At 37.1% G+C, this 24,228-nt stretch overlaps 2 pseudogenes; one reads left to right on the forward strand and one right to left on the reverse strand.

The window, feature by feature from the left end:
- The first annotated feature begins 4,552 nt into the window (after window positions 1–4,552).
- Window positions 4,553–14,296, forward strand: LOC116138455 (annotated as a pseudogene).
- A 4,991-nt stretch (window positions 14,297–19,287) lies between these two features.
- Window positions 19,288–20,902, reverse strand: LOC116138456 (annotated as a pseudogene).
- Window positions 20,903–24,228: the final 3,326 nt, after the last annotated feature.

Consider the following 24,228-nt stretch of genomic DNA (forward strand, 5'->3'; position numbering starts at 1 on the left):
GTGGGATGATTCGCTCATGTCTTTGTAGAGAACAAAAATATCTATTCATGAAAGAGACTTCTGCCAATAAGTTATGGAAGGCGCTGGAAAACAAATACATGAAGAGAAGTAATGAGAATCGGCTCTATTTGATGAAAAGATTGTTTCGTCTTCAGTTGAGACCAGGTACGAATATCAGTAGCCATATTAATACATTTAACAGATTAATTGGTGATTTGTTAAATTTGGATGAAACATTCAAAGATGAGCATAAGGCTATGTTGTTAATTGGATCTCTTCCAGATGAGTTGGACTATCTTAGTATTACACTTCTTCATGGGAAAGAAAAATTATCCTTTGAAGAAGTTTGTTCTGCTCTGTCCAATCATGAAATTCGGAAGAAGGATCAGAAGGAGAATAGAGATGAGTCAGCAGAAGCTCTTGTTACAAGAAGGCGGAGTCAAAATCAGAGTCGTAAGAAGGAGAGAAGAGGAAGATCTCGTTCTAAGGGAAAACTCAATAGGGATCAATGTGCCTTTTGTCGTGAGAAAGGGCATTGGAAGAAAGATTATCTGAAGTTGCAAAAGAAAGAGGGCAAAGCTGCTTTTGATGCATACGTTGTTGAGCGTGAAGAGGATGAGTCAGCTTTATGTCTAGTTAGCCTACCATCCACCTCTACAACAAATGAATGGATTATGGATTCAGGTTGTACCTATCATATGTGTCCCCACAAGGAGTGGTTCTTTAATTTTGAAGAACTTGATGGTGGAGTTGTTTATATGGGCAATGATGATGCTTGTAAAACAACTGGGATAGGTTCAATTCGGTTGAAGAATCATGATGGCTTGCCACCCGCAACATCCAGGAAATTGTTGTTGCACATCCAAACTGTTGCTCCTCCCCCCAGCCTGAGCAAAGATAGATGCCTCATACATCCAAGCCTACATTGTAAAAAAACAGTTCATATCATAATTCAAACACATAATTATAAAAAAATATAACAGAAAGTTATTAATATTTACCTGCATTGCCAATGGGAAGCCAAACAAATTATACTGTTTGGTTTATCCTTCCCAGCCCATTGCCTGCTTTAATGCCATGTCTGGTTTTTTTAGGTTGTTGATAGTTCGCTCAATGATATCCATCCCCACGGATAAGAATTAAAGAACTCCAAGTCGCTTGCAAATACAACCAATCATTCTCAACAGCTTTTGTTGAGTCACCAGCCAATAAGATAGAATGTAAAAACAATAGCAAGCACTTTTTATCTTCTCTCCATCATTAAACTGAACTGTTTCTAGCCTCTCTTCTAAAACGTGTCCTGTAATAGACTTTGCCCCTGCAAAACCTTCTTCGAAACCTATGGCTCCCGAACTGTCCTTATTGCATCTGCCTTTGCCTTATCTGGCACTTCCCCACATCCAAGCCGTCACCAAGGCACACTCCATCATCCCAAACCGTAGTGGCTTTCCGTCCACCACGAACCACATTTCTTTTATTTTTTTTATTGCATTTTACTGATGCAGCACATGTAATTCACTCCCTACCCCCAAAATGCCTTTTTCCAATTTGTTTTGATTCTTAAAAACTGACCGAAACAAGTGCAACGAAAATCTTGCACCATGCCTCATTCCATCTAAATGTCCCTTATTCTGTCAAAAACATCCCAACTCGACCTCACTATCACCCTTGCAAGGAAGTAAGGTACCTTCTCACTTACAAGCTCTAACTTGTAGTCTCTACAGTTTACATCCGTACAATCTGCACAATCGATATAAACAAAATGTCAGCAACAAAAATAACCAAAACAACTAATAAACAAAATATCAGCAACAAAAAATACCACTGTAGTCGATTAAGCGATTTCGGATCGCTTAAGAGATCTTGACTCTACCTCGTGCAAGATCGCTTAAGGGATCTAAAATCGCTTAAGCGACCAAGAGTAAACTAAAAGAATCTCTTAAGCGATACAAAATCGCTTAAGCGATCTTATATCTGTGATCTGCCTCGACAAGATCGCTTAAGCGATTTCAGATCGCTTAAGCGACCAAGAGTAAACTGAATCAATGCTTAATCGATACAAAGGATCGTTAAGCGATCATGAGTGCCATCATGAGTAAAACAGATTAATCGCTTAAGCGATACAATGATCGCTTAAGCGACAGTACAAGCATATTCCCAAAACAACGTACCCTTTCTTCGTCGGCCTCCTTCTCGTCGCTTAAATCCTCGGACGACTCCTCTGGCCTGAATTCTCGCCTGACTCCTCGTCTTAGAACGTTTGTCGATTCTTCCCTCTGTTCTTGTTCGTCGGCGTCTCCTCTGCGTGTGGACCACCTTCACTGATCGGATGATCCACTAGAGCAGCCATTGAACTACTTGTGCCACCAGAATCTAGGATTCGAAGTGGCATTGGTTTTCCTCCTCCTCATTGTGAGTGTCAGCCATGGTTTTGGATTGAATTTGGTGTCAAAGTTTGCAGTTTTGATCGGAAATGTGGACTGTATCACCGAAATCGCAAGTTCCGTTTAGGGTTAAGGAAATCGATTTTAGGGTTCAAGAAATCGATCGAAAATCGCGACTGTATTCGGTTTAGGGTTCAAGAAATTGATTTTAGGGTGCAAATTTGCATGTTCGATCGGAAAAATCGCAGCTCCCTTTGGTTCAAGAAATCGCTTTTGCCCTAATGAATTTTGATTAAGCAAGGTGAATAGGTGGGGCTTGTTTTGAGAAATTTCAAATTTTAAAAACTTCATTATTTATGATTCGGCCCACTATGTTTTAATCTTTTCATTTAACCCATTTTACGTGTTTAATTAATCTTAACTATGCCACGTCATCTTCTCTAATTAAAAAAAAAAGAAAACATTTTCAAGGCCATTTTCTTAAATTGAAACTTGGGATGGCCGGGCAGTTAAATTTTCTCGATCTTCTCTACCGTTCCCAATGGGACCGTTGGTGTCGCCAAAGTGCCACCTCTTTTTGGCATTGACCGACGGTGGTCCAGCTACCATTACCATTTCAGTTTTTCATTAAAATTATAATTAAATATGAAGTTATTATTCAATGAATTAAATGTTTCTTTTATAATTAATCTATTTTAAAGCTACAAAATGGAGTTTTTAAATTCCTTTTATAAATCTGATTATTTATAATTAGTTTCAAACTATAGTTGTAAAAGTTGATTACCAAACACATTTATTCTGAAGCTTAAAACTTGGTTGATTATTTCTTAAGCTACAACAATCTTCAAATTCATTAGATTTGCAAGGGAAAACACTGCAAAATAAGCAAATATAGTCATGCAGATGAATTATGTTTCAATACAAAAATTAAAATTATTCTGCAAAAACAGACATTCATATCAAAGCATATTAATCAATCAACAGGTTGCCAGCAACAGGACTATTGAAAATCGAAGGAGTAAAAAAAGTATAAAATAAAGAATAACACATAACAACATAAGACACACAGGGGCGGATTCAGCCTACTTTTGACCCACCCTCAATTTTTATTTAAAATAATAATATATATATTCTAGATTTTGGCCTATCCTAACAAAATATTAATGGACAAAAATACTCATGGGTAATTAGTTTTATTTTGGTCCACCCTAACAAAATTTATGATCCGCTACTGAAGACACACGATTTTTATGTGATTCGACATAATTTTTATTCATCCATGGACGAGATCAAGTGTCATTACTTCGTCTCATATCGGTATCATAAACGTATTGACCCTCCCACCCTACACAAACTCATAATCCACTAACACAACACGAAAGCCAAAGATTATTTTTGATCAACAAAACACTAAAATGCTACTAACCATTCTATTAATGACAGCTGATCGTCCAAATTAAAGCAGAAACTTGGCTGTGACGGTCCATGTTATTGTGTTGCTACTTAATTTAGTTCCATAAATGAAAATAAACACTTACAAGTAAGACAGTTAAGTTGATGCATGACATATTACTCTTCACAGCAAAATGTCTACTTGTGTTGTTGCCTTTATCCCTTTGTAGACATGGCTACCAGCCTACCACCTCTTGCGCTCAACAACAACTAGAGATGGCCCAATCCGCAGTCCCACAAGTGAGGATTGGGCTCGGGTTCTGTGCGTAAGAGCAGTAAAAAGGCCGTAAAAGATCTAATTTCCTTTTTCATTATGTAAATATATTTATGTGTTATAAACCTGAGATAAAATGAAAAGGGTCAAATCACTAAAAAAAAGAACAACTCTTTTATGATCATAGTTGATAATAGATTCTTACTGATGGAATTACTAATACACTATACAGCAAAATTTAATTTCTTATTGACTTGATGACTTTTGACTAACGGGTAAAGCAAATGCCAAGGAACAACATGGTGGAAATTTAAATTCGTGGAGTCCAATTTCCGACTTCCGAGCAGACTAGTGTGGCACGGGATGGCTCTGGTACATACAAAACAATCAATGAAGCATTGGATGCGCTTCGCAAAAAGGGTAAGCGACCCTCAAGAGTAATATCTACGTAAAACCCGGAAAGTATAATGAAAGATTGGAGATCGAATCTAGCTTGAAGAACATGACGTTTGTTGGTGATGGCATCAGTAGGACCATTGTTAATGGCAGCGAAAATCACACGCATGGTACTGAGACCTCAAAGTCGGCCACATTTGGTAAGAATAGTTCGATTTTAGTAATTGGGTCGTTTTCATGGGCAGAGGGGCTTGGGGCAAGAGATATGACATTTATGAATACGGCTGGTCCCTATAAAGAACAAGCAGTGGGTCTACGAGTGGGCTCAGACGATCAGTTTTTTATCGTTACAGTTTGTGGGTTACCAGATACACTCTTGTGAAGACCGAAGACAATTCCAGAACTGCGACAGATTTGTAAGAAGACCACAGGATGGCCAACCAAATACGATAACAGCACAAGGACCGCCATTAGGCCATCTCCTTTGAATGAACCTGTCAAACATTTGTTCAAGAGTTACTTAGGGAGGCCAGGGAAAGAATATCCAGGACAGCGATACAAGACAGACATTGATGGAATTATTGATCCAGAAGGTTGGAGAGAATGGAATGAGAGAAAACTTGAACTTAGCACTTGTTATTATGCAGAGCATTTAATACACGCGATGGTGCTCTTAATAAAGATAGAGTGAAATGGCCTGGTTTTCATGTGCTTAATAGTTCCCAGGAACCTAAAATTTTACTGTGACTAAGTTCATTCAGGGGGAGACATGGATCCCTGAGACTGGTGTCCATTTGGCCTAGACTTTATATCAGACAACATGTATATGTTATGCAATATGGCTCTATTTTCTGAGTTGCGACTAAATCCATAAGTTTTTTTTCTAGTTAATTACTGATGGGAAAGGAAAGGTCTATGAAGGGATTTAAAAATTTAGTTTAATTGGATTTTAAAATAAAAATAAAAATAAACTTTGCAGTCCGTTTCATTAGTTTAACATAGATTTTAAACACTTAATTACCCATTTTACTAATACACATGAAAATGTTGATACTGAGTATAAAAATCATAAATTATATGTCTTATAATTTTATGGTTTATATATAAAATATTACAAATGTCATCTTTAAAAATTTAATCTAGCATCAATTGAAAAAGAAAAATGAAAATTAGTGGTCCAATAAACATTATACATATGCAAATGCTGACGATATCATATCATAAATATATAACGGAAAAACACTAAACAAATAAATTGGCTTATACCTCATTTTCTCCCATGATTTTCCCTTCTCGAACCCTAAAGCCTCTCACTTTCACTCTTTCTAAAACAAATAAAAATAATTACTTCTCTTGAAAGTAACCAATAAGTCTTTCTTATTGTAATGACTACTTTCTTATTTGTTTATGAGCCAAAAATAGTCTTTTGTTTTATCCGTTTATCATAACTAATTTCTATATTTTCAATATGATTGCGTGATAGGGGCAAATGGCTTGTAATTTGTAATTTGGATGGCTTATCTTTACTAATTCATTAATTTATTCCAATTCTTTAACTTTTTCAAGGAATTTTTTTACATATTTAAAATTTCTATTATTGAATCCAAAAACGCTCGATTTAAAAATCTGAAATTTGACAGTTGATTTATTCTATCCTAAATGGTCAGTGAATCATGAAATACATTGCTTGTACACGTCTCAGAATTTGTTGAATTGCCGTTTACACCAATTGGCATTCAAAACCTGAACGGTATTATATCCTTTATTACCTTCACTTTGTTCTTGATGAAAACAAATTTTGCCTGCTCAATCAGCCATTATTCTAATTCATCTCACCCTTTCGATTGTCTATCGCTACTCTATTTCAAAGTGATGGAAGAACATTACAAAAATTTTGAATCTACAATTTTGTGCTGATTTGGAATCATGTTGTGGAAAAATGGTTCATTTAGCAAATTCACTAGGGTAGAAGTGATATAGAGAAAGGTTTAGGGACTTATATGTAATAGACCAAAAGTTATTTTGTCCCATCTGCTTAGGAATGAAAAGTGGAAAACTTTGAAGCCTATATAAAGGACCTAAATCAGATCCCAAGTTGTAATTCCTTACACTCTTTTGTTTAAGGTTCTTTCTTTAAGAACTCTTTAGTTTGCAAGTTTTGTTATATCTCCCCTTTGTTTAGGTATTTTTTGTATTGCCCAAAAGTTTGTATGTTTTGGAGATAGTGGAGTTTTCTTTTGCAACGCCCGAGGATGAAGGTTTCAATACCGAACCTCGTTATTCTTAGTATTCTTTATTTTTGCATTTAATTTGGCTATTTATTTATGCTTTACTACGTGTATTATTATATCAATAGCTAGCGTTAGAGTTTATGTTTCCGTTGCATAACAATTGGTATCAGAGCCTAGGTTTAGGACAGTGAGTATCTATTTGTATGGTTATATGCATGTCTAGAAAAATTTTGTCAAAAAGACGATAAAAGTCTAAGGAGACTGGATTTTAAGTGGGACCATTTGTAACCCTCCATTGTTTCCTGGAATTTTCCTGGTGCGTATTTATCATTCATTCACTTACTACTACCTAGGCTATTGTTGATTTGTTGGTTAGCTGTTGAATATAATATTGTGGAGCTTGTTATGGGAACTTTATTTACCAAGCCAATTGAGTAAGGCATAAGGGCATCATTGTTCGAGGATTCATCGTCTGAGGCATCATTGTCCGCGACACCACCATCCGCACCAGTAAAGATGATAACGGTTTCAAATGCAAAATTATGTTAAAAATTTCATGATCAAGCTAACCAATAAAGAAAAAATATCTCCCAAATGTCAGATCTAATTCTTTACAATGATTCTGCAGGCACAAGGCTTTTGGTTGCCGCAAGAAGAGCCATAGCACAAGAATTTCCTATACACTACCTTTAATTTACTTTTTGATGCTAAAGAGTTTAATGTCACTAACACCTTTGCACAATCTCTTTATTGCAGATGCCTCCTCCTGCCAACCAGCCTTTGAGAAGTTTTTGAATTCTGTTTGCTAGCAACCTCTCTGAGATCATTGTTTGGTACCATGCCTTCCCAGCAGCCTTTATTGCAGATGCCTCCTTTTGCCAACTAGCCTTTGAGAAGTTTCCTCTCATTGTTTGCCAGGAACCTGCAAAATTATCCGACACACACCTGCAGACACGTCAAGTTTTGTAAATAAATAAAAACAGGTAAAAAAGTTACAGAGCGGGTAGATGAGAAGTTCACTCAGTCCGTGTCTTTTGGTAAAGCTCCATATAAGCATAACACCTGCAGCATCAACACCACAACCCAAGTATCACATCAACATCACATAAACTACAAAATTCAAAGTCCAACTTTCATACATTTTGATTGGGTTCTGCTCACTCAAAACGGATCCATCTGCCCATGGAAGCAGTCGACAGCCCAGCCCTCTCGATAGTCTCTCATTGTTTCGTCATTCAAGTCATCCATCGGGGTGTTGGTCATGTCGAACTCAATAAATTTCAGGGCATATGCCCCACATTCAGCATTACAATAGGAAAAAGACATTAGCATTAGAATAAACTTATAGAACAATTGTATTATGTAAGTTAGTTTTATACAAAATTTACCTTGACTCATTTATTGGGCTGGTAGAGCGCTTAATTGGCCACTTTCCGGTTAGTACTTGATCACCCAAGTGCCCAAACATCCCGCTGTCACGCAACAGCCGCGGGAACAACCTGGACAGTGGGTCTAACTCGACCTCTAACTACTTGTCTCGACAAATAGTTGGGTTGCAGTCAAGGATCTTCAGCAACCCCTCCTCTAGATGCGCGATGACTGCTATCCAGTGCATCTGTTTGACGAGGATGATGCAGTACACTCTTTTAACAAAGGCCCAACCGTGGCCATATTTTGGCTGATCCCCCCGTATATACTGCATAATTCTATCATCAAAATGAAAATCATTAGGGATGTAGTCCAACTGTAGTGGGGCCAATCTTTTTCACTTCAGTCCTTTTGCTACACCACTAGCAACAGCATTTTTAATTAAAGTGCGATATGCCAAAACAAGCGTTTGGTCAAATGCCACATCGGTGATGGCATAGTCGGGATAAAATAGATCACCATCAGTAGTCTGTCGTAGCCTCATCAGTGCCAATATCTCATCGATGTGCTGCATCAAATAAAAACAACAAGATAAGTATGGAAAACATAGGCAAAAATAAGGAAAATTAAGCGAAAATAACTCACCGAGTCCTCAAGCCACGTGCCCATCGTTAACAACTTCTCAAACCATTCCCGGGGATAATCCCCTATCTTACACTTTATATGGGCATTACTTCCTGATCCATTGTAATAGGCATAGAAGAGTTTTTTCTTTTCCTCTATTGGCCTATACAAATCTACATTTGAGTCCATTTTCGCTTGCCCACTTCCTCCCCCTTCCTCCATTTTTACATCCCCACTTCCTTCGCTTCCCACCTTGCCCTCCTTCATTATCACCGCCCTACCTCCTCTACCAACTCCTTAACCTCCTCCATTTCTGGTTTTTCCTCCATTTGTTTCTTAATTTTCTTCTTCTTTACCTATGTCACTACCAAGATAAGGCGATTTCACAAACTTGCTCTTTCGGCTCTCTCTTTTCAGCCTAGTTTGCACTTCAACCGCCTTTAATTCTCCACCAACTTCCTCCTTCATTGTACCAACTTCCTCCTCCACTGTACCAACTTTCTCTACCAGCTTATCCACTTTCTCCTCCACCCTTTTTATGCACTCTTCCATCTTGTCAAACCTATCACAAACAGCTATTGTAAAACTCTCAAACAGGCCGTTTATGAGGTCAACCACCTATTCTCCCGATGCTGATGTCTCAGCAAAGTGGTACTTGTTGTACCGGTTTGCTGAGGCATACGAACCTCTTCCTTCCTCTTCTCCTTCTCATCCTCGGGCCTCCCGTCCATTGGAGCTTCATAATCCTCGGCATCAACTACGTTGTCAAGCAGTGGCCCTATAACTGCCATCACATGCGTGACCCCTTTTAGGTCCCGCATCAGGCGGTCTATCCATTCATCCCTTTCATCTTCCAGTGCTTTGAAAGATGTGACCTAGTCCTCTTCCGCTTCATCCCCAGTAGCGGTGAGAAAGGGACGAACGACTCCCTACAATAAGAAACAAAATCAATCAGATTGAAGCGACATTTTAAAGCAACTGCATATTCAAAAGCTTAATCCTTTAATCTTACCCTAGCCGCTTCAATCTTAATGTCTATTTGGTCGTAGTCCTAATGGGTGCACCTCTCGACATGCCACCGCAACATCCTAGGAAATTGTTGTTGCACATCCAAACTGTTGCTCCTCCCCCCAGCCTGAGCAAAGATAAGGATGGCCTCATACATCCAAGCCTACATTGTAAAAAAACAGTTCATATCATAATTCAAACACATATATTATAAAAAAATATAACAGAAAGTTATTAATATTTACCTGCATTGCCAATGGGAAGCCAAACAAATTATACATGTTTGGTTTATCCTTCCCAGCCCATTGGGCCTGCTTTAATGCCATGTCTGGTTTTTTTAGGTTGTTGATAGTTCGCTCAAATGATATCCATCCCCACGGATAAGAATTAAAGAACTCCAAGTCGCTTGCAAATAACAACCAATCATTCTCAACAGCTTTTGTTGAGTCACCAGCCAATAAGATAGAATGTAAAAACAATAGCAAGCACATTTTTATCTTCTCTCCATCATTAAACTGAACTGTTTCTAGCCTCTCTTCTAAAACGTGTCCTGTAATAGACTTTGCCCCCTGCAAAACCTTCTTACGAAACCTTATGGCTCCCGAACTCGTCCTTATTGCATCTGCCTTTGCCTTATCTGGCACTTCCCCACATCCTAAGCCCGTCACCAAGGCACACTCCATCATCCCAAACCGTAGTGGCTTTCCGTCCACCACGAACCACATTTCTTTTATTTTTTTTTATTGCATTTTACTGAGTGCAGCAACATGTAATTCACTCCCTACCCCCAAAATGCCTTTTTCCAATTTGTTTTGATTCTTAAAAACTGACCGAAACAAGTGCAACGAAAATCTTGCACCATGCCTCATTCCATCTAAAATGTCCCTTATTCTGTCAAAAACATCCCAACTCGACCTCACTATCACCCTTGCAAGGAAGTAAGGTACCTTCTCACTTACAAGCTCTAACTTGTAGTCTCTACAGTTTACAGTCCGTACAATCTGCACAATCGATATAAACAAAATGTCAGCAACAAAAATAAACCAAAACAACTAATAAACAAAATATCAGCAACAAAAAATTACCACTGTAGTCGATTAAGCGATTTCGGATCGCTTAAGAGATCTTGACTCTACCTCGTGCAAGATCGCTTAAGGGATCTAAAATCGCTTAAGCGACCAAGAGTAAACTAAAAGAATCTCTTAAGCGATACAAAAGATCGCTTAAGCGATCTTATATCTGTGATTCTGCCTCGACAAGATCGCTTAAGCGATTTCAGATCGCTTAAGCGACCAAGAGTAAACTGAATCAATGCTTAATCGATACAAAGGATCGTTTAAGCGATCATGAGTGCCATCATGAGTAAAACAGATTAATCGCTTAAGCGATACAAATGATCGCTTAAGCGACAGTACAAGCAATATTCCCAAAACAACGTACCCTTTCTTCGTCGGCCTCCTTCTCGTCGCTTAAATCCTCGGACGACTCCTCTGGCCTGAATTCTCGCCTGACTCCTCGTCTTTAGAACCGTTTGTCGATTCTTCCCTCTGTTCTTGTGTCGTCGGCGTCTCCTCTGCGTGTGGACCACCTTCACTGATCGGATGATCCACTAGAGCAGCCATTGAACTACTTGTGCCACCAGAATCTAGGATTCGAAGTGGCATTGGGTTTTCCTCCTCATTGTGAGTGTCAGCCATGGTTTTGGATTGAATTTGGTGTCAAAGTTTGCAGTTTTGATCGGAAATGTGGACTGTATCACCGGAAATCGCACAGATTCCGTTTAGGGTTAAGGAAATCGATTTTAGGGTTCAAGAAATCGATCGAAAATCGCGACTGTATTCGGTTTAGGGTTCAAGAAATTGATTTTAGGGTGCAAATTTGCATGTTCGATCGGAAAAATCGCAGTCTCCCTTTGGTTCAAGAAATCGCTTTTTGCCCTAATGAATTTTGATTAAGCAAGGTGAATAGGTGGGGCTTGTTTTGAGAAATTTCAAATTTTAAAAACTTTCATTATTTATGATTCGGCCCACATATGTTTTAATCTTTTCATTTTAACCCATTTTACGTGTTTAATTAATCTTAACTATGCCACGTCATCTTCTCTAATTAAAAAAAAAAAGAAAAACATTTTCAAGGCCATTTTCTTAAATTGAAACTTGGGATGGCCGGGCAGTTAAATTTTCTCGATCTTCTTCTACCGTTCCCAATGGGACCGTTGGTGTCGCCAAAGTGCCACCTCTTTTTGGCATTGACCGACGGTGGTCCAGCTACCATTACCATTTCAGTTTTTCATTTTAAATTATAATTAAAATATGAAGTTATTTATTCAATGAATTAAATGTTTCTTTTTATAATTAATCTATTTTAAAAGCTACAAAATGGAGTTTTTAAATTCCTTTTATAAATCTGATTATTTATAATTAGTTTCAAACTAATAGTTGTAAAAGTTGATTACCAAACACATTTATCTCTGAAGCTTAAAACTTGGTTGATTATTTCTTAAGCTACAACAATCTTTCAAATTCATTAGATTTGCAAGGGAAAACACTGCAAAATAAGCAAATATAGTCATGCAGATGAATTATGTTTCAATACAAAAATTAAAAATTATTCTGCAAAAACAGACATTCATATCAAAGCATATTAATCAATCAACAGGTTGCCAGCAACAGGACTATTGAAAATCGAAGGAGTAAAAAAAGTATAAAATAAAGAATAACACATAACAACATAAAGACACACAGGGGCGGATTCAGCCTACTTTTGACCCACCCTCAATTTTATTTTAAAAAATAATAATATATATAATTTCTAGATTTTGGCCTATCCTAACAAAAATATTAATGGACAAAAATACTCATGGGTAATTAGTTTTAATTTTGGTCCACCCTAACAAAAATTTATGGATCCGCTACTGAAGACACACGATATTTTATGTGATTCGACATAATTTTTATTCATCCATGGACGAGATCAAGTGTCATTACTTCGTCTTCATATCGGTATCATAAACGTAATTGACCCTCCACCCCATACACAAACTCATAATCCACTAACACAACACGAAAGCCAAAGATTTATTTTTGATCAACAAAACACTAAAATGCTACTAACCATTCTATTAATGACAGCTGATCTCGTCCAAATTAAAGCAGAAACTTGGCTGTGACGGTCCATGTTATTGTGTTTGCTACTTAATTTAGTTCCATAAATGAAAATAAACACTTACAAGTAAGACAGTTAAGTTGATGCATGACATATTACTCTTCACAGCAAAATGTCTACTTGTGTTGTTGCCTTTATCCTCTTTGTAGACATGGCTACCAGCCTACCACCTCTTGCGCTCAACAACAACTAGAGATGGCCCAATCCGCAGTCCCACAAGTGAGGATTGGGCTCGGGGTTCTGTGCGTAAGAGCAGTAAAAAGGCCGGTAAAAAGATCTAATTTCCTTTTTCATTATGTAAATATATTTATGTGTTATAGACCTGAGATAAAATGAAAAGGGTCAAATCACTAAAAAAAAGAACAACTCTTTTATGATCATAGTTGATAATAGATTCTTACTGATGGAATTAACTAATACACTATACAGCAAAAGATTTAATTTCTTATTGACTTGATGACTTTTTGGACTAACGGGTAAAGCAAATGCCAAGGAACAACATGGTGGAAATTTAAATTCGTGGAGTCCAATTTCCGACTTCCGAGGCAGACTATGTTGTGGCACGGGATGGCTCTGGTACATACAAAACAATCAATGAAGCATTGGATGCGCTTCGCAAAAAGGGTAAGCGACCCTCAAGAGTAATAATCTACGTAAAATCCGGAAAGTATAATGAAAGATTGGAGATCGAATCTAGCTTGAAGAACATGACGTTTGTTGGTGATGGCATCAATAGGACCATTGTTAATGGCAGCGAAAATCACGCAGATGGTACTGAGACCTCAAAGTCGGCCACATTTGGTAAGAAGTAGTTCGATTTTAGTAATTGGGTCGTTTTCATGGGCAGAGGGGTTTTGGGCAAGAGATATGACATTTATGAATACGGCTGGTCCCTATAAAGAACAAGCAGTGGGTCTACGAGTGGGCTCAGAACGATCAGTTTTTTATCGTTGCAGTTTTATGGGTTACCAAGATACACTCTATGTGAAGACCGGAAGACAATTCCAGAACTGCGACATCTTTGTAAGAAGACCACAGGATGGCCAACCAAATACGATAACAGCACAAGGACCGCCATTAGGCCATCTCCTGAATTGGAACCTGTCAAACATTTGTTCAAGAGTTACTTAGGGAGGCCAGGGAAAGAATATTCCAGGACAGCGATAACGAAGACAGACATTGATGGAATTATTGATCCAGAAGGTTGGAGAGAATGGAATGAGAGAAAACTTGAACTTAGCACTTGTTATTATGCAGAGCATTTAAATACACGCGATGGTGCTCTTAATAAAGATAGAGTGAAATGGCCTGGTTTTCATGTGCTTAATAGTTCCCAGGAACCTGAAAATTTTACTGTGACTAAGTTCATTCAGGGGGAGACATGGATCCCTGAGACTGGTGTGCCATTTTGGCCTAGACTTTATATCAGACAACATGTATATGTTATGCAATAATGGCTCTATTTTCTGAGTTGCGACTAAATCCATAAGTTTTTTTTCTAGTTAATTAACTGATGGGAAAGGAAAGGTCTATTGAAGGGATTTAAAAATTTAGTTTAATTGGATTTTAAAATAAAAATAAAAATAAACTTTGCAGTCCGTTTTCATTAGTTTAACATAGATTTTAAACAACTTAATTACCCATTTTACTAATACACATGAAAATGTTGATACTGAGTATAAAAATCATAAATTATATGTCTTATAATTTTATGGTTTATATTATAAAATATTACAAATGTCATCTTTAAAAATTTAATCTAGCATCAATTGAAAAAGAAAAATGAAAATTAGTGGTCCAATAAACATTATACATAGTGCAAATGCTGACGTAATATCATATCATAAATATATTAACGGAAAAACACTAAACAAATAAATTGGCTTATATACCTCATTTTCTCCCATGATTTTCCCTTCTCGAACCCTAAAGCCTCTCACTTTCACTCTTTCTAAAACAAATAAAAATAAATTACTTCTCTTGAAAGTAACCAATAAGTCTTTCTTATTGTAATTGACTACTTTCTTATTTGTTTATGAGCCAAAAATAGTCTTTTGTTTTATCCGTTTATCATAACTAATTTCTTATATTTTCAATATAGAATTGCGTGATAGGGGCAAATGGCTTGTAATTTGTAATTAATTGGATGGTACTTATCTTTACTAATTCATTAATTTATTCCAATTCTTTAACTTTTTCAAGGAATTTTTTTTACATATTTAAAATTTCTATTATTGAATCCAAAAACGCTCGATTTAAAAATCTGAAATTTGACAGTTGATTTATTCTATCCTAAATGGTCAGTGAATCATGAAATACATTGCTTGTACACGTCTCAGAATTTGTTGAATTGCCGTTTACACCAATTGGCATTCAAAACCTGAACGGTAATTATATCCTTTATTACCTTTCACTTTTGTTCTTGATGAAAACAAATTTTGCCTGCTCAATCAGCCATTATTCTAATTCATCTCACCCTTTCAGATTGTCTATCGCTACTCTATTTGCAAAGTGATGGAAGAACATTACAAAAATTATTGAATCTACAATTTTGTGCTGATTTGGGAATCATGTTGTTGGAAAAATGGTTCATTTAGCAAATTCACATAGGGTAGAAGTGATAATAGAGAAAGGTTTAGGGACTTATATGTAATAGACCAAAAAGTTATTTTGTCCCATCTTGCTTAGGAATGAAAAGTGGAAAACTTTTGAAGCCTATATATAAGGACCTAAATCAGATCCCAAGTTGTAATTCCATTACACTTCTTTTGTTTAAGGTTCTTTCTTTAAGAACTCTTTAGTTTGCAAGTTTTGTTATATCTCCCCTTTGTTTTAGGTATTTTTTGTATTGCCCAAAAGTTTGTAATGTTTTGGAGATAGTGGAGTTTTCTTTTGCAACGCCCGAGGATGAAGGTTTCAATACCGAACCTCGTTAATTCTTAGTATTCTTTATTTTTGCATTTAATTTTGGCTATTTATTTATGCTTTACTACTTGTTATTATTATATTCAATAGCTAGCGTTAGAGTTTATGTTTTCGTTGCATAACAATTGGTATCAGAGCCTAGGTTTAGGACAGTGAGTATCTATTTGTATGGTTATATGCATGTCTAGAAAAATTTTGTCAAAAAGACGATAAAAGTCTAAGGAGACTGGATTTTAAGTGGGACCATTTGTAACCCCTCCATTGTTTCCTGGGAATTTTCCTGGTGCGTATTTAATCATTTCAGCACTTACTACTACCTAGGGCTATTGTTGATTTGTTGGTTAGCTGTTGAATATAATAATTTGTGGAGCTTGGTTATTGGGAACTTTATTTACCAAGCCAATTGAGTAAGGCATAAAGGGCATCATTGTTCGAGGATTCATCGTCTGAGGCATCATTGTCCGCGACACCACCATCCGCACCAGTAAAGATGATAACGGTTTCAAATGCAAAAATTGATGTTGAAAAATTTGATGGCCAAAATAATTTTGGCTTGTGGCAGAGTGAGGTAATGGATAGCTTGTATCAACAGGATCTAGATATCGTTCTGGAGGAGGAAAAACCAAAAGATGTCTATAAGAAAGACTAAGTGAGGTTGAATGTAAAAGCGTGTGGGATGATTCGCTCATGTCTTTGTAGAGAGCAGAAATATCCATTCATGAAAGAGACGTCTGCCAATAAGTTATGGAAGGCGCTGGAAAACAAATATATGAAGAGAAGTAATGAGAATCGGCTCTATTTGATGAAAAGACTGTTTCGTCTTCAGTTGAGACCAGGTACAAATATCAGTAGCCATATTGATACATTTAACAGATTAATTGCTGATTTGTTAAATTTGGATGAAACATTCAAAGATGAACATAAGGCTATGTTGTTAATTGGATCTCTTCCAGATGAGTTGGACTATCTTAGTATTACACTTCTTAATGGGAAAGAAAAATTGTCCTTTGAAGAAGTTTGCTCTGCTCTGTCCAATCATGAAATTCGGAAGAAGGATTAGAAGGAGAATAGAAATGAGTCAGCAAAAGCTCTTGTAGCAAGAGGGCGGAGTCAAAATCAGAGTCATAAGATGGAGAGAAGAGGAAGATCTCGTTCAAAGGGAAAACTCAATAGGGATCAATGTGTCTTTTGTCGTGAGAAAGGGCATTAGAAGAAAGATTGTCCGAAGTTGCAAAAGAAAGAGGGCAAAGCTGCTTCTGATGCATACGTTGTTGAGCGTGAAGAGGATGAGTCAGATTTCTGTCTAGTTAGCCTACCATCCACCTCTGGAACAAATGAGTGGATTATGGATTCAGGTTGTACCTATCATATGTGTCCTCACAAAAAGTGGTTCTTTAATTTTGAAGAACTTGATGGTGGAGTTGTTTATATGGGCAATGATAATGCTTGTAAAACAACTTGGATAGGTTCAATTCGGTTGAAGAATCATGATGGCTTAACTAGAACTCTGACAGATGTTCGGTATGTACCGAAGTTGAAAAAGAATCTTATCTCTTTTGAAGCTTTGGAATCTAAAGGTTTCACAGTGAATATGCGAGATGGAACTCTAAAAGTTTCTTTAGGCGCTCTTGTGATAATGAAAGGCACAAGGAGAAACAACTTGTATTACTATAATGGTAGTACGGTTATTGAAATGACAGCTGCAGTCGTACAAAAAGATGGAGATTCAGAAATGCTCAAACTGTGGCATATGCGTTTGGGGCATGCAGGTGAAAAAGCCTTACTTAGTTTGGTAAATCAAGGCTTATTGAAAGGTGCAAAGACCTGTAAGCTGGATTTCTGTGAGCATTGTGTTCTGGGAAAACAGACAAGAGTGAAATTCAGCACCGCAATCCATAATACTATAGTTATTTTGGATTATGTTCATTCTGATGTGTAGGGACCTACCAAAACAACATCTTTGGGAGGTATGCACTATTTTTTCACTTTTGTAGATGATTTTTCCAAAAGAGTTTGGGTGTATGTGATAAAAACTAAAGATAATGTACTTGTTGTTTTCCTTAAATGGAAAAAGATGATTGAGACTCAAACTTGCAGAAAGATCAAGCAGCTACATACAGATAATGATGGGGAGTATCGTAGTGATCCGTTTTTTAAAGTTTGCCAAGATGAAGGTATAGTACGTCACTTTACAGTAAAAAATACACCACAACAGAATGGGGTGGCAGAACGCATGAATCGAACTATACTGGAGAAAGTTCGATGTATGTTGTCCAATTCTGGGTTGGGCTAAGAGTTTTGGGCTAAGGTAGTTACATATGCGTGTCATCTCATTAATCATCTACCGTCAACTGCAATTGATGGCAAGATGCCGATTGAGGTATGGTCTGGAAAACCTGTTTCTGATTATGACTCTCTAAATGTTTTTAGTTTCATTGCTTCTTATCATGTAAAAGAGTCTAAGTTAGATCCTAGAGCAAAGAAAGCAGTATTCATGGGGATTACCTCAAGTGTGAAAGGATACCGTCTTTGGTGTCCAAGTTTGAAGAAAATACTGTTTAGTAGGGATGTGACATTTGATGAGTCTTCTATGTTAGAAAAGAAAATAGGAAGCCAGATGAAGGTTATCAGTACTCCGCAGCAGGTGGAGCATACTCAGCAACAGGTGGAGTTTAAAACAACATCAGTTAGCCCAGCTAGAAATGAGATTCCTATGATAGAGGAGTTCATTGGAGATGAAGAAGAGGATTCTTCCAAAGAACCTCAACAAGAATCAATTGCCGTTAATAGGCCAAGACGAGAAATTTGCAAGCTTGCTAGTTTTGTTGATACGGTGGCCTATGCACTCCCAATTGAAGATGGTGAAATTCCTTCCACTTATAATGAAGTAGCTAGCAGTTCCAAAAATTATAAGTGGGAGAAAGCCATGAAAGAAGAGATGCAGTCTCTCCATAAGAATGATACTTGGGAGGTAATTCAATTACCAAAGAATAAGAAGGCAATTGGATGCAAATTGGTACATGCAAAGAAAGCAGGATTTTCGAATTTGAAAGACATCCGATACAAGGCAAGGTTGGTGGTAAAAGGCTACGCTAAAAAGGAAGGAATAGAGTTCAATGAGGTATTTTCTCCAGTTGTAAAGCATTCTTCCATTAGAATTTTGTTGGCCTTGATTGCTTAGATGAATCTTGAACTAGTTTAGGTGAAAACCGCGTTTCTACACGGTGATTTGGAAGAAGAAATTTGTATGACTCAGCCAAAAGGATTTAGGATTATTAGGAGAGAAGATTGGGTTTGTAAACTGAAAAGATCGCTTTATGGTTTGAAACAATCTCCGAGGCAGTGGTACAAGCGATTTGATAGGTTTATGATGGGTCAGGAGTACACAAGAAGCAAATTTGACAACTGTGTGTATTTTCAAAGGCTACAAGGTGATACTCTCATTTATCTACTCTTATATGTTGATGATATGTTGATTGCTTCAAAGAATGTAGAAGAAATTGAGAAGTTAAAGGCTCAACTAAATCAAGAATTTGACACTTATTATCTCTATCAGAAGCACTCCAAAGCTATAAACATGGATTTCAGTGAGAATATACCTTCCGTTGCATACTCGGGAGACATGTAGCCACTACAACAAATTATACGAGCATAAGAACTTCCACCTTGAATATACATGATTATAGATTATAGTAGTAGAACTACTATGTCCCGACGATATCTTTGTGTTCACTTCTGTGTCATCACCTCTGAAAATTCTTGCCAACCCAAAATCTGAATTTTAGGATTCAAGTTATTGTCTAACAAAATATTGCTCGTCTTCAAATCTCGTGAACGATTTGAAGTTTAGAATCTTGGTGGTGTAGAGAAGTCCCCGTGCAATTCCAGTAACAATTTCAAAGCGCTTTTTCCATGACGTAGTTTCCCTTCTTACCTTATCTGAACATCATTGCCAATTTCAGTAACTTTAATTTTGAAAGTAAGTTCAAACAAGCATAATAATGAATGGCTTTAAGCTTAACTAATATATGTTACTAGCAAGAAGGGCAAGGGATCCAGATGTGCTAACCGAAAATAAAATAATCCAAGCTCTGATTGGGCATATACTCGTAGATCAGTATCCTTTCGTCTCCCTCAATGCAGCTCCCAACCACGCAACAAGATTCCTGTGTTGAAGTTTGCCAATTAAAGCTACTTCATTCTTGAATTCTTCCAGACCCTTGTCTTGATTTTTCGAAAGTCTCTTCACTGCAATATCTTGTCCCTCCAAAAGAGTTCCTTTGACCATTCATAATTTAGCAAGAGTTTCAAGATACCATATAAATTTCTGTTGAGAGTTTCACAACATATAAATTTCTGTTACCTTTTATCCAGACCAAATCCACCCTCACCAATCATATTGGCTTTGGAGAATTGTTAGTAAGCAACAATGGTAGCCAAATCAAACAAGGTACTTCTATGTCCTCCTTCCTATCTCCACGCATATTAAAGTTTGAACTTCTTCCTTACCTGCTCACCATGACCAACACATCACTTTATTTTTTATTGATTTTTAACACAAATACACACAGAGACCTCCCTGAAAAATTGAATAAAGCTTTGACAGATCTGGTTGTTTAATTTTATTCTAATATTCCTGCTAATACAGACTTTATCAGAATTAAAATCTGCAAAGAGTGATGAATGTTTACTTTGCTTTTCGTTTTTCTCCAAGCTTGGTAGACTAAAACCCCATATTAACAGCAACAAATGGTTGAGACCACCACGACGATCTTTATTATTTTCCTTTTATGCGAATCATAACTGATTTAGAGCAGAGAACATCAAGAAACTTGATCAATCCTTTAGATTTTAAAAATAAAAAATAAAGCAAGAAACAATTGAAAAAAAAATATATATAGATTTCTCAGACTGTTAAACTGTACATCAAACCTAACCTTCAGGAATACTTTAGCATTTAATTTAGTTGTGATAAAAAAGGAAAAAAACTTACCTAGTTCTGAAGCTGGAACCCGTATATATAATCCTGTCCCCAACTGAAACTTCCTGACACTTCTTTTTATATCAGTCAGGTCTCCAGACCACATCAGACAACCACTACCTTTTCCGCTTATATCTGAATTAGCATAAGCCATGCAAGAACAATTCTTCAAGCACTTCGCCCAACATTCCTGGTATTCATACTTTGGTTGGACCAATTATTATCAGGGACTTTCATACGAACAAGCTTCAGAACCCCTTCTCTATCGGGCAATCTGACTCTTGTGATTTCTTACACATGTTGTAGTCTGAGGTGTGCCCCAGTCATCTTGTGATTTGGGCACAAACCCCTTCAAGCATTCACACATCGGTGTCCTGCGGTTCTGCAGTTGGATTTAGCACCACACTGCTCAAAATGGTCACGTGTCAAACGGCCAAGAGTACAGAATTTCCCATGCTCCGCTCCCTGATTAAAAACAAAACGTTGCATTGTACCGAAGATTGATTCACAATTAATCTGTGTAGAACTGTGTCGTCGAAAGGCTATACATGTAATACAACTCATCTTCGTTATGCACCACCATTGGTTTGAAGACCTTGTTGTGGTCATGGAATACTGTTGAAAAATGGCTTTTAGCAAATCACATGGGTAGAAATGATAATGGAGAAAGGTTTAGGGACTTATGTAATAGCCAAAAATGTTTTTGTCCCACATTGTTAGAATGAAAAGTGGAAACTTTTGGGCCTATATATAAGGACCATATCAATACGATCCCAAGTTGTAATTCCATTACTTTCTTTTGTAAGGTTCTTCTCTTAAGACTCTTTAGTTTGCAAGTTTTGTTATCTTCCCCTTTGTTTTGGGTATTTTTTGTATTGCCCAAAATTTGTAATTGTTTTGGAGAGTGGAGTTTTCTTTTGCAACGCCCGAGGAGTAGTTTTCAATACCGAACCTGCTAATTCTGGTATTCTTTATTTTTGCATTTAATTTTGGCAATTATTTATGCTTTATTACTTGTATTATTATTTCAATAGCGACGTATGAGTTTATGTTTCCGTTGCATAACAATTGGTATCGAGCCTAGGTTTAGACAGTGAGTATCTATTTGTATGGTTATATGCATGTCTAGAAATTTGTCAAAAGAACGATAAAAGTCTAAGGGACTGGATTTTAATGGGACCATTTGTCCCCCTCCATTGTTTCCTGGGAATTTTCCTGGTGCGTATTTAATCATTTCAGCACTTACTACTACCTAGGGCTATTGTTGATTTGTTGGTTAGCTTTGAATAAATAATTTGTGGAGCTTGGTTATTGGGAACTTTTTTACCAAGCAAATTGAGTAAGCTAAAGGCATCTTGTCCGAGGATTCATCGTCGAGGCATCAGTCCGCGCACCACCATCCGCACCAGTAAAGATGAACGGTTTCAAATGCAAAAATTGATGTTGAAAAATTTGATGGCAAATAATTTTGGCTTGTGGCAGAGTGAGGTATGGATAGCTTGTATCAGCAGATCTAGATATCGTTCTGGAGGAGGAAAACCAAAGATGTCTATAGAAAGACTGGTGAGGTTGAATGTAAAAGCGTGTGGGATGATTCGCTCATGTCTTTGTAGAACAGAAATATCCATTCATGAAAGAACGTCTGCCAAAAGTTATGGACGCCTGGAAAAAACAATACATGAGAAGTAATGAGAAACGGCTCTATTTGATGAAAAGACTGTTTGTCTTCAGTTGAGACCAGTACGAATATTATAGCCATATTGATACATTAACAATTAATTGCTATTTGTTAAATTTGGATGAAACATTCAAAGATGCTAAGGCTATGTTGTTAATTGGATCTCTTCCAGATGAGTTGGACTATCTTAGTATTACACTTCTTATGGGAAAGAAAAATTGTCTTTTGAGAAGTTTGTTCTGCTCTGTCCAATCAGAGTTTGTACGAATAGCATTACCTATAATTAAGAGCATAAATTATCTCCTGTCATATGAATGAACATACCCATCTTTTAGTGCGGAGCTGTTGCGAAGTGCTTTTGAGTTTTCAATTTAATATCAAAATATTTAAAGTGCGTTTGTTTCCCTATTTTTGCCATATTCCTATTATTTCCAAAATACACATTTGTTTCCCTATTTTGAAAATATTATTATATTTTATTCAATTATTTTTTTACCTCTTAAGTTCGTTAATTTAACTAAACACCTCCAAAAAAAAAAAAATGTTTAGAAATTGACAAAAACATCTCCACCCACCCACATTTGCTAGATTCTAGCCACCATCGTCAAAAGGTAGCCGGAATCTGGTATAATAGAGCACTACCGGCTGGATCTGATCAGTAGTGCACTGATTTAGACTTTTTCGGCCAGATCCACCATGGAGCTGGTAAAAAAAGGTCAGATTTACGGCCATAGATTGACGGCTAAATCTTTGGCTGTAGCTAGTCGTCAACGCTGACCAAGATATGGCTGTCGTTAATGACTAAACGCTGCCAAATCTGGCCGTCAATGGCCAGATCTAGTCGTAGATCTGGCTTTTCCAGCCAGATCCATGGTTTGGCTGTCAATGACCATATCTAGTCGTAGATCTGACCTTTCAGCCAAATCTATGGTGGATCTAGTTGGAAAATGTCATATTGGCGCAAACCGGCCAGATCCTGTCGGTCATGCACCTATACGACGACTTCGGCCACCCTCCGTCAGTGGTGGTCGGTTGTCGGTATTTAATCGGTGGGTGGGGATGTTTTTGTTAATTTTTAATGTTTTATTACATGGGTGTTTAGTAAATTAACAAACCTAATGGGGTGTTTTTGTTAATTTTCAAATCCTACCTCATAATAACAACCAAACTCTTACTTTTTCAAAAATACTAAAACAAACGCATCCTAAACTGGCTGCTTGATGAAATTTGGATATGGGTGATCATTTCAAGGCAACTAAAAGAACTCATTGTGAATTTTGTAATAAATTAAAACTGCAGAAATTTTGGGGTGTAACTGTCATAATTGAAAACTATTAGGGGTGAAACTGCAAGAAATGAAAAATAGAGAGAGAAAAAAGGGCACCCGCAGCTCCACCCGTACCCGCATAGGATAGGGTACAGGCCCAATATTTTAGAGTCGTACGTATAACTCAACCCATATTGGGCCCGTACCTGTGAGACCTGTACCCCTATTAACCCAACCCCAACCCAGCCCACTCGCCCGTTTTGCCAGGTCTACTCAAAAGCTAGCTTAGGGGAAGAGGAAGCCCAACCCACTAACTTGGCAATGTAAAACAAATACAACCTTATAAGTTATAACACTCTCTCTCATGCTCGGTGTGCAATACTGAGGTCCAAACCAATCATCGTCTTAAACAAATGTGAGTACTCACCCTCAAAAGCTAGCTAAGGAGAAGAGGGAGCCTAACCAACCAATTTGGTGATGTGGTATAAATACAACTCCTAACATTTCTTTCGGCATCAATCCTTTTAACTCATCT

The sequence above is a fragment of the Pistacia vera genome, unplaced genomic scaffold (assembly GCF_008641045.1).
Source record: "Pistacia vera cultivar Batoury unplaced genomic scaffold, PisVer_v2 Contig341, whole genome shotgun sequence".
Classification (NCBI taxonomy): Eukaryota; Viridiplantae; Streptophyta; class Magnoliopsida; order Sapindales; family Anacardiaceae; genus Pistacia; species Pistacia vera.